Source organism: Fundulus heteroclitus, chromosome 4 (assembly GCF_011125445.2).
Source record: "Fundulus heteroclitus isolate FHET01 chromosome 4, MU-UCD_Fhet_4.1, whole genome shotgun sequence".
Classification (NCBI taxonomy): Eukaryota; Metazoa; Chordata; class Actinopteri; order Cyprinodontiformes; family Fundulidae; genus Fundulus; species Fundulus heteroclitus.
The window spans coordinates 18,488,345-18,499,721 of NC_046364.1; the positions used below are offsets into that span (position 1 = coordinate 18,488,345).

The following is an 11,377-nucleotide window of genomic DNA, read 5'->3' on the forward strand; positions in this document are numbered from 1 at the left end:
GGAAGGTTCTCCACTGTTCCATGGCTCTCCCTACACCTTAGAAATGACTTTGTCAACTCTTTTGCATGTATTGTTTTTTTTTTTTGTTTTTTTTTTGCTTTCTTTAGACCGGAGCATGTTGTGTTCCTCTGGAGATCTTTTATTCTACTTCATGCTGTCAGACCAGTTCTGTTGAATGAGAACTTGATTCTAAAGGTCTTCCAGTGATCAGGCCTGGTTGCAGCTATATCGAAATTGAAACAAATAAAATGAAGTGAATCACAATTAATTCATGGTTTAACAAAAGGGGGGTGGGGGGGTTATATTTCCACTCTAGGCCAGGCTGGTTTGTAAAACAATTTCTTCCTTAATGCATGTAACTATCATGTTGTATATACTCAGGTTATCTTTGTCTGAAATAAAAATTTGCTTGTTGATCTGAAACATTTCAGTGTGCAAAACAACAGAAGTTGTTGCTTTTTGCTTTTAGCACTGGGTTGATGTACAGCTTTAATTCGAATATGCTGCATTTTAAACTGACAGCAATCATCTTAAGGAATAAGCCGCTGGCTATGCACTAATAAACTCTATAACACTTTGACTTGGCAGGTTAATAAAAAAAAAGCATAATGTTAAAAAAAAAAAGCATCAAAGGCGTCTCCTCTCATCAAACGAGTGGGAAGAAAATGGCTTGAGAGGAGACACAAGTTTGCCGAACTTTCAACAAAATGGCATGCTTCGGTCAAATGATTAAAGATGCTTCTTCTAGACTAGAACCAGCGTGTTGGAATCTGTTGCTCAAAAGGCCATTAACAAAATCCAATAAGGGCAGACTGAGTGAATTTCACGATATCACGCAGACAAAAATACTCTATAAATCCTCATCCATCCTCTTTTTAAGCATAACTAACAAAATGTAATTTCTTCAGTTTGCTCACATGACCACATGCATCAAAAGACAGAAGAAATCAAAGATTTTCTGCTGAACGCCTTGGAGGAAGGATGCCAGGTCTGTAAAGATCAGGGAATAAAAAGAACGTCAAGTTCAAGGTGCGCTGTAGCTGATACCTGCACATGCTGGTCAACACAGACATGGAGAAGGCAGAGAAACTCAAATGGTTCCTGCCCCCAGGTGTGGCTGTTAAGGAGCTGAAGTAAATTCAACACATACAGGTTATTGTGATAAAAATTGTGAAAAAGCTTGAGAGAAAAGCCCCAATTATAGCGGTTTCCATTGTGTTGTGTAGCCTCTTTACCCTCAAAGTCACCTCTAGCAACCACTACTTGCTAAAAATGTGGAGTTCTGTATATCAAGCACGTTTGTCTTAGACAAGCAGGAAAGTTTATCATCTTTGATGGACATTAGTCCAACGCTGGCCCGCTGAGCTGTCCAGCATATGGGTAAAATGTATTCATCTTGCCTCTTTTCGTCTGCCAGTTAAAGTTTTACGTTTCTTGGGGGATGAAGTTCATTGCTTGTCAGACCGCGGTTGTCAAAACACACCACAGTCAGGAATGCTAAAGTGAAGCATCAGCCAGTTGTCGGGCACTACATTAGTCAAAATCACGTCCTAAATCCCCCTCATCCTCTCCCCGCCCCCCAGGGCAGTAAGCCTTGATCAAGTTTCACATCTCTGCCTATACGTTTCTTTTTTTTTTGTTGCTCTTTTTTTTACTCCTTTAGGTTTTCAGACACCATCATCAATTAAGTAAGAGATTTCATGAATTTTGGGAAGGAAGATCAACACAAACCTTTGCGTTTTAAGTTCCACTAGTTTGTATTGTTTTATGTGCAAAATATAGCAATTAACAATAACAAGAAGCAGGCTACATGTCATGAGAAAAAAAAACAAGACTTTTACCTTTGTTTGCACGCATCTGAGCTTATTGTGGTTAATGTATGGCTAACGTCTTGCTCATAGATCCACATGGAAGACAACCACTCTGCTGCTGAGCTACAGCCACAATAATGCATTTTCTCAAAAGCTAATTTATAAGAAATCTGAGCTTCATGCTGACGGGGACCCTAAAAGTTTAAAAGGATGAAAACATTATAAAGGCTAGTGCCAGAATAGGTCAAATCCATGTTTTGACATTTGGAAAGCATCATATGTATGAGTTTTGGAGGATGCAATACCTTGGAGGAGTGCTGCTATCTATTTAACTTGTGTATTTTCTCACATTAAAACCATAAAATTCAACATGTTTTATTAGAAATTGATGTGAGAATGGAAGAAGAATAATCCATTGTTTTTTGTTTTTGTTACTAATAAAAATCTAAAACACAGTGTGGCACACACTGTCTGTTCATCCACCCTGAGATCCTGAGATCCCCTAAAAAAAAATCATTCAAATAATTTGCCTTAAGAAGTCAATTAATTAGTAAATAGGCCCAAGCTGTATAAAAATGTATGTTCATAATCAGAGAAGCAGCCAAGAGGCTCGCTGTAACTTTGGAGAAGAAAGCAGCATGACCATGACCCAACACATGCTGCCTGATCATATCTTTGTGTTAGAATCATTTACTGAAAGCTGAAAAATTGAAAACACTGAAAGTCCTAAATCCAGTTGAAAACGTGTGTCTCTTCTTGTATCATTGTCCTTCCTCTTTACAAATACGTGCTGCTTTGCGTTGGTCTGTGACACAAAATCTCCCCAAAATACAATGAAAATGTCAAAAAGCTCAAGAGTTATGAATACTTTTGCCAGTCACTGTATTGTGAAGGTTTTTATCGAGTTGTTTTACACTTCAACACCCACACGTGTTTGCTCCAGATCTGCAAACTGCCTGGGCTCCTCTTTTTTATAGAGGAAGTCACACTTGTTGATGATGAATTAATCAAGTGCATTTGATTAGCAGCAGCTGCCTTTTACTTCCTTCAATACTATGGAAGCAGCAACGGCGTACTTTCATTACTACATGAATATTTGTAAGAGCACAACAAACCAAAAAGAACCAATCAGTCCAGATCTTTATAAAAAAAAAATCACGTTTTTGTCTTAAAAATTGGCATTTTTCATTGAAACGTGAGAAATGATTCACCATCAGTAAGTCAGTATCCTCAGCTTCAGTCGCAGTGCAGTTCACAGCTCTCCTCGTTCAAGGACAGAAACTTAGCAGCAACCGCTTGACGATCAGTAGATAGCATCTCTCATTTTTGTGGTTGGGCGTTCTTCCTAAACTGGCAGCGTAATGGAGCAGGACTGGACTAAGCCGCCTTAAGGCAGATCTGTATAATTGCAAGAAAGGTTTGCAAATGTTTCGTAAGTTATTAAATAGTTCAGTGACGGACAATTTAAGACGTGACAGGTAATTATGCAGCCGAGCTTCAGTAAACGGATGATTTCTTTCAAAAAATACTTTGAGAAATCCTACATTTGCTGCTTCTCGTGTTTGCCACTCGCAGTTCATTCCCTTCCTCTCAGTTCGGCTCAGTTTTTCGTGAGTAAAACTGCGAGGTGAATTAGAAGAAAAGAAAACTCTTTGGGTGATCTAAAGGCTTTAATGGGAGCTGAAGAGTCTCTTGGCTTCTTTCCAAAAGGCAAGCAGCTTCAGGCTGTTCTGGTTGTGGCTCACAACCCCCTCTGCCTCCCTCCCTCCCCTCCTGCGCCTCTGTCTCCATATAATTACACTACAGCTGACAGACATGGTGCTTAAAGTAACAAAACAAAGACAGGCTGGAAAATAAACAGCACCTCAGTCATTTGCTGAAAGGGCGAGCCTTGAGATGTGTACAATGCTGAGTTCCCTACTAACAGCTTAATGCAGACAGAGAATGGTCTCCAGTGAAACCCAAGCTGGCTCCTTGGAAGCCATAACGATGGTATTTTGTCATGATATTGCACGTGTGCATGAATTAATGAGGTCGCAAGAGGCGACAACCCTGCTGTAATCACCACTTATTTTCCTGAAGCATAAACAGGTCCCGTTTACGCGAGTTTGTAATTAGTTAACCCTAATGTCATGCATTCAATTTTAAGATATATCACAAACAAACCTTTTGAGTAAACAGTGTTATCTTAGAAACGATGACGTGTGTGTGTGTGTGTGTGTGTGTGTGTGTGTGTGTGTGTGTGTGTGTGTGTGTGTGTGTGTGAAACACAAACATCTCAATTTATCCTTCATCAGGTAAAATGACAAACTGTAGGATCCACTTAACTCCCTCACAATAGCAGGAATGCGCCTTATAAAAATGACGCTGGAGAACTGATCTGCAAAATCTATTTCAGACGGGAGTTTATGCAGAAAGATGCAGCCGCGGTCCTACCAGACTCTTTACCTCACGCAGAGGGGTTTCTGTATCTTTGTGTGCTGTTAACTAGTGACGGCAGGACGGCGCAGGAGAGGCGTAGATGGATTCAGGCCTTGTCAGCAGTAAAGTGGGATCTGCTCCGCGTCGGTCTTGGCAAAGAAACAGCCTGAAAGCAAAGCTCTCATTTTACCGGTCCTCCTATATTCCAACTGTCTCCTGTGGGATGGCTGGCATGAGGTTCCCATGGCATGAAAACCTAAAAAAAAAAAACATGGATTCAAGAGCTACAAGGAGACTAAAAACAAAAACATGTGGGCGCTGTAGTGACACAGGGGCAGGGTAGTGCGTGCAACCCATCGATGGAGACCTCAGTCTTCAAGGAGGTGGTCCAGGGTTTCGAGTGCCGGCCCTAGGACCATTGCTGCGTATCATCCCATTTCCTGTCAGCCTACTGCAAAATAAAAACCTTTAATGCCACAAAATAAAAATAAAAAAATGAAAGAAGAAACCTATGACAAGGTAAAATCAGTTTTATTTAAAACAGAACAAATGTATACAGATATAAAGTTGAATGTGTTGATAATGAAGCTATCTATAACATTAATTTACTATCTTGATTATTATGCACAGAGATAATAAGAACTTAGAGTAAATGTCAGCTTAATTTAGTCGTTTTCAAGCCCTTATTGCAGCGGAAATGGCATTTTTTCTCTCTACTGTTTGACAGAAGTATAAGCAGCTGGTATTAGCAGGTTAACCATTCAGACAGTATGCTGAGGTAGGTAGCCTGCATTTGGCTGCCATACAGAGACGGCGCTCATAACCTGACGACTGTAGTTCTAAAACAGGCTTACATTTATAAGAGTGATGGGTGGCACTCCTTTAGTTGCCACACCACAACTGTCTTTCTGCATTGTCCCCCTACTGAACTTATCGCCAAACATCAAAAAATGTTCTTTCTTTTTTATCTAAGCTAGTGAAAAATGTTGTTGCTTTTTGTCAGCTGCCCTACAGTGTGCAGAAATATGTGGGGGAGGGGTAGTGCTTTGTTACTTTACTCTGGGGGGGGGGGGGGAACTCAAGTCACTTCAATATTTTCTCTGGTGGCTCGTTAAAATACTTTCAAAATATAAGAAAATGTTAACATCTTGATACCGACAACCAGTCTGATGCCTAATCATAAGTCATAGGTCATGAACATAAGAACAACAGCAGAGGATTACCGCACATAATATTGGTGACGAAGATGGAGTTTTCCTTCTCACTTCTGCCTCCATTCCCCACTTTGCCCTGTGAGCCGCCAACTCCACTGTCACCCTGGAAAGAATCCTCCGAGACGTCCATAAAGCAACCGTGGCTCCAGAACCCTCCTGGCATCCACTTTCCAGGTGTCTCACAATGGCACCATTCTCCTCGGGTCTCACCCTTTCTGCGCCCTGGGCTTCTGCATAGCAGAAAGCACCATGGGCGCTATGATAGAGACTAGGACCACGCCCTGGCAACACCACTGACCATCACTGTTCACTAGGCTGGGCTGCCTCACTGCCGTCGACCACCGGCCACTCCTCAACCCAGCTGTGTCCCCTGTTATTCAGCCATTGCATCATCTGCCCCTTATGCCACGTGATGACATCATAGCCCGACTGCTGAACCTCCTGCATGCTGGCGCCATCAAGTGTATTGACGCCTCACCCTGGATCTCCAACCTGGTGGTTGCGAGGGAGAAGTCAGGTGGCCTGCACCCCTGTGTTGATTGCAGTGGTTCCAGAGAAAAACCTACTGCATGAGGGTCTCTCAGAAAAGTTGCATAGCCACCACCTCTGCCTGTGTCAAAGGTGGGGTTGTGCATCTGGATTACATAGTGGTGCATGGGGCAATGTCCACCCTGCACGATGTAGGACTTTTCACAACGCTTGACGGTCTGGCTTGCCACAACCTCACACTAGGGACAAAGTGCGTCTTTGCAACAGTTTGCGGGGTTCTGCATGTCCACCAACGGCCTGAGCCCACTCTGTTCAAATATGGATGCCATCCTGTGCCCATCTGAGCCCGTATGTCCAGACCAGCTGTTGTGATTCCTGGGAATGGCTGCTTTTTACCTCTGCTTTGTTCCCAACTGTTCTGAAGCCACTGCACCGCTGCATGGCCAACTTAAGCAGAACACTCCCTGGTCCCAGACGACCAGCAGTCCACAGGCTTGAATCGCAGCTTTACATCCCTACCTGTGCTTTCCCACGTTCCCATTCTGGGTCCCATATTGGTGACTCATGATGCATCCAACATTGCAGTCGGCACTGACCTGTCCCAGCTTCAGGGACAGAGCACCCAGTGGTGTTTCCTTTAAGGTTCCTCTCCTCTGCTGAGCAAAAGGACTCAGTGGAGGAGAGAGGGGGGCTCTAGCCTTTATCCGGGCGTGCGAACAATGGTACATGTATACTTGTATGGGCAGCACTTAACGCTGCAGATGGACCACCAGCCTTGCTGGTCACAACCAAATCAGGACATAAGCCGCTGTGTCTATGGTCAGAGAGGCTGCAGGCATGCAGCATCCTCACGCTGTTTGTGCCTGGCAAGGCGAACATTGGGGCATACTTGCCATCCAGAGCTACTCCAAGTAGTCCAAGACCCGTATGAGCCAGAACTGGTTCTCATCAATAAAACAATTTGAATCGTTTATTTCCGGCAAAAGTTTAAATATATAGAGAGCATGTGTTAGCTTGATCGACAGTTGATTATTTCCTGGTTTAAGGTCCGTGTGAAACTCGTCAGGACTTTGTCTGTCATGATTGCCTGGATGTGAGGATGACCATAATAAATGCTGACGTGAAATCAGCCACAGAACAGTGAGTAGATGTTTGAGCTGGCTGCGGTTTCACACACCAGAGAGCTCACTAACAGCCGAGGTATTGATCCCTGTCTGCTCCGAGAAGCAAAGTGACAAAACACTGTCAAGATGAGGAGGAGGAACAGGAAGAGGAAGAGTGTGGAGTGTTTAGTTTTTATATTTCTGACATTTACACAATCGGATATAAGTTCTGTCACATAATCAGGTGCTTATTCCCTTCAGTAGTTATTTACTGACAAGTTTTATTTAAGCAGACTTGTTTGTACAGCAGTTTGGGTTCTTAACACCTAGTTGATGCCCAGGGCAGCGCGGCATAGCGGGCACCACAAGGCGGGGCGGGGGTTGTAATAAAATATGTTAGCCTCAGTTACCAATTTTTGTGTTAAGATGTCTGGACTGGATTTCCCCATCTCTAATTCAAAATTTAGACTGGTCAGACCATAACTGGATTATTCTTTATTTAACTGAGAGTATTTAAAATCAGACTGGGATAAACTTTTAATCTAATTTTGAAAAAGAACATTTCTTACAAGTTCTTGCAAATACATCACTTCAGATTAATGAAAAATGTCATTCTGTCTAAATCAGTTGATATGAGATAATAAATATTTTAAATTGTTTATGTTTCTCCGCTTTGTTGAGGAACTGGGTGTGTTTGGATGCAGCAGAAGGAGGGTCACGCCCAGGGGTCCATTTATGCAAGAACTGCCGCAATTGCAGCAAAAAGAAAGCGCACACACCGTCTTTCAGTTCCCGTACTATCAAACAAAGATGAAACCAAAATGATTTTCATATTCACTTGAATGTTTCCTCATTCACCCAGCTTTTATTGTTGAACAGATGCATACTTGAAGTTTGGCATACAGAGGAGATAATAATTGACTTAATGACTCTAACCATCACAGACTCAAATCATAACCCTTCCACTACAGTACCTGAGAGTCACTGTGATGTGCTTGAGCTGAAATGCTATGTCCATTAACCACTGATTATGCGTATAACCAAATTTCTCTTTCCTATCTGTTCAAAGGACATTTGTCCAGCAGTCTTATGGTTCATTCAGATCAAACGTTGCAAATCTAAGTTGTGCCCCTTTTTTCCCCATCCTTGTCTAACCCTATTTTCATGAGTTTTTAATAATAACTAATGCTTGTAGAGACGGAAAAAGAGCTCTTAGAAATGGAAACGTAAAAACTTCCAAGCCGGTGTACAACAATCTAAAGCTATCTGTCAGCCTTTGCATATACACATTTATTGCAAAGTAAAACTTTCTCATTCAGGAGTTTCTTTTAAACCAGATCAACTGGTTGCAAAAACAAATAAACAAAAAAAAATGGTTTCTGTCCAATAATTGATAAGATTGTAAAGCAGAAAAAAGACAAAGTTGAAGCATTCAGCACCAAAGAAAGCAAACAAACATCCCGTTTTTATCCAACTGTGTTTTGATTTTTACTCATCTTACAAATTTCAACGACTTTAAGTTTCTATTTAAGAGACTGGATAAACTATGCATAATCTTTTCACTTCATGTCAAAGCTGTGATTTGAACTAGCAATGAACAAATCAAAAATAAATTCCAAAACCTTAAATAAAAAATAAATTCCGAGGATCGTCTTGAAAACACAGACGCAGCATGACAACATCAGTAGCTTTGCATTGGAAAAATTGTTTTTATACACTGACACAACAAAGAGAAAAAGCAGACTGATATACTGTACCTGATTTTGTCCAGTAGAAAGTTGTTCCCCTCTTCTCTGTATCTGCTTGAAATGTAAAAAATCTGCCACAGTGGTGTCATCAAAGAGCTTCGTGTTCTGTTTATTGATGCTCTTCAGCGTCACAGTCAGATATCATTTGGGGCTCTTCTCCTTTGGTAGCTTTCTTCAAAAGGACAAGGCAGCTTAACAAGGTCTTCATTGTCTTGGAGTGTTTCAGCTGTCCAATGTATCAATATTTCAGACATTTTGTCTTATATGTTGGCTGCTGGGAGCAGCTGTAATTGCAGCTCTTGGTAATCAATCAGCATATTCAGGATGCTGTTCAGTGGTGTGGAAATATCCATAATTAATGTGTGTAACTGTAATAGCAGCAGCTTCTGCTTGGACTTCAACATTTTGTGGAGGAATGGCTTGTCTCATTCGCCAGAGCACACGCACGCATGATCCATGTTACAAAGAGGCCAGCCTGGCTACGCAGATTATTCGTTGCATTCCCTGTAAAGGTTCTCAATGCATAAAAAGTAAAATAAAATAAACTTAAAATGCAGAGTTGGGATGGTGGGCTTTTTTCCCCCAAAGTGCTGAAAAGCCCCTTAAATCCCAGGTTAGCCTCAACAGAAAAGCACGGAAGAGTGTTAGGGCCACTGAAAAAAAGAAGTTTTAATTTCAAAATTCTGACTTAGTTTAGTTTGGTTTATTGGTTTATTCCAAACCAGTTTATATCTATAGCTTATATTATTACACCATAATGTTTCTGTGGTTAATCTATATTAATAGGTATTATTATATTACAACCTAAATGTATAATAGAACATAGTAAATTATCAAAACAATGTAAGTCTTAAATAAATAAAGCATTTAAATGTTCAATTGTGGTACATCAGTTGCGAGTTGTCTTCCCGTTTCGCCAAAGCCCGGATAAGAGGTAACATGAGAGGCAGGATATGACGCAACTTCTCTGCTTCTGTCTTCTGGCCGTTACCCACTGGACCGGAGTGGTGCTCCAATTCTTCCATCGCTACGGCCCATAAGTCATTGGGTTAATTTACATAAATGGCCCCTCGCTAATAGAAACAGGAGAACCCAAAAGCCCATGGCTTTTGTTTACTGGGGTAATACAAAGCCTGGGGCTGTAAATCCTGGGGCTTTCAATTGAAAAGGGGCTTATGTGAAATTGTATATAAGGAATTGTATGTGGATCTGTAGATTTTCTTTTATGTATATTGTTATTACTGTAAACTGAAAATTAGTTGCTAAGCTGCACATTGCAGCAACCATATCATTTATTATGGAATGGGAATTGGAGGTGGGAGTAAATATATTTGTCTTTATCTCACTCCTTTCCAAGTTTTTTCTCTTCTCTATTGTGTAGTACATTATATTTAGATAATATTATACATATTAAATATCTTTCACTAGAATACAGTGTGTTGGTATCATCCGCAAATAGGAATCATTTAATAACTTAGATAACAATAACTTTTTTGATAAAGCGCTTTCAGTCCAAGTGCTCAAGCAGGCACAGCAGACATTTTTAACGTCTTTTTAATGTTGCATACCAGAAAACTGAAATTTACTGGAATGTTGAATTTTCTCCAAACACAACATGCCAGTAAATTTCAAACCTAATAACACTTTCAGACTAGAACTGGTTCATCTCAAAGACAGGACAACCAAAGCACAGCTGAGCGGCGTTGTGTATGCGGTCCAATGCAGCGAGGACTGCTCAGACTCCTACATCAGAGAAACTAAACAACAGCTTCATAAACGCATGGCACGGCACAGGAGGGCCAGAAGCTCATGGTAAGTTTCAGCAGTCCACTTGGACCTGAAGAACAAAGGCACTCTTTTGACGACAATGATGTCCAGATTTTGGTCAGGGAGAACAGATGGTTTGAAAGAGAGGTGAAAGAAGCCATCTTGGTCAAAAGAGAAAGGCCATCACTGAACGGGGGCGGGGGGGATTGTGCTTCCACCTCCCCAGTGTTTACAGCTCGGTCCTCCAACACTTACCGAATAGATTACATCAGCAGTCTCATCATGAATCAGGTGATCAAGTACTCCACTCACACCAAGCAACAGCTTCTAACCACCCAGAACAGTGGCAGGTGGGTCATTGGTTTCTATCTGACTTAGAATGTGTCTAGGATGATGGACCTCCATGTGCCTAAAAACAGCAGAGCACCAGCTGCAGGTTTGTCAAATGCAAACCACCAGAATTGACAAAGACTACTGGATAGGTGTTGAAAAAGTTTTCGGAAAAACAAACCGAAAGTCCCCGATTTAACCTCATTAATTATATTGATTTAATCTCAGGAAAGTCAGAATTGAAAAAATAAATAAATAAATCAGAATCCTGAGATTGCAGTCAGAATTCTGACTTTTCTTATTGTGGCCCTAATACTCTTCTGCTGAAAAGGCTTCACCGTGCTGAATCAGATTTTTCATGGTGTTTGTCCTGCTGTTCATTTAATGCTGTTCATTTAATTATAGTGCGGTGGAGGCTCTGCAGGTGCCTTTTCCCAGTGCAGATTGTGCCCAGATGTACGCTGCGGTTCTCACAAACCTTGAACGTTATCAGT

General features: G+C 41.3%; 1 pseudogene; it reads left to right on the forward strand.

Annotated features, from left to right (window-relative positions):
- Nucleotides 1-925: 925 nt before the first annotated feature.
- Nucleotides 926-1,137, forward strand: LOC118562807 (annotated as a pseudogene).
- Nucleotides 1,138-11,377: the final 10,240 nt, after the last annotated feature.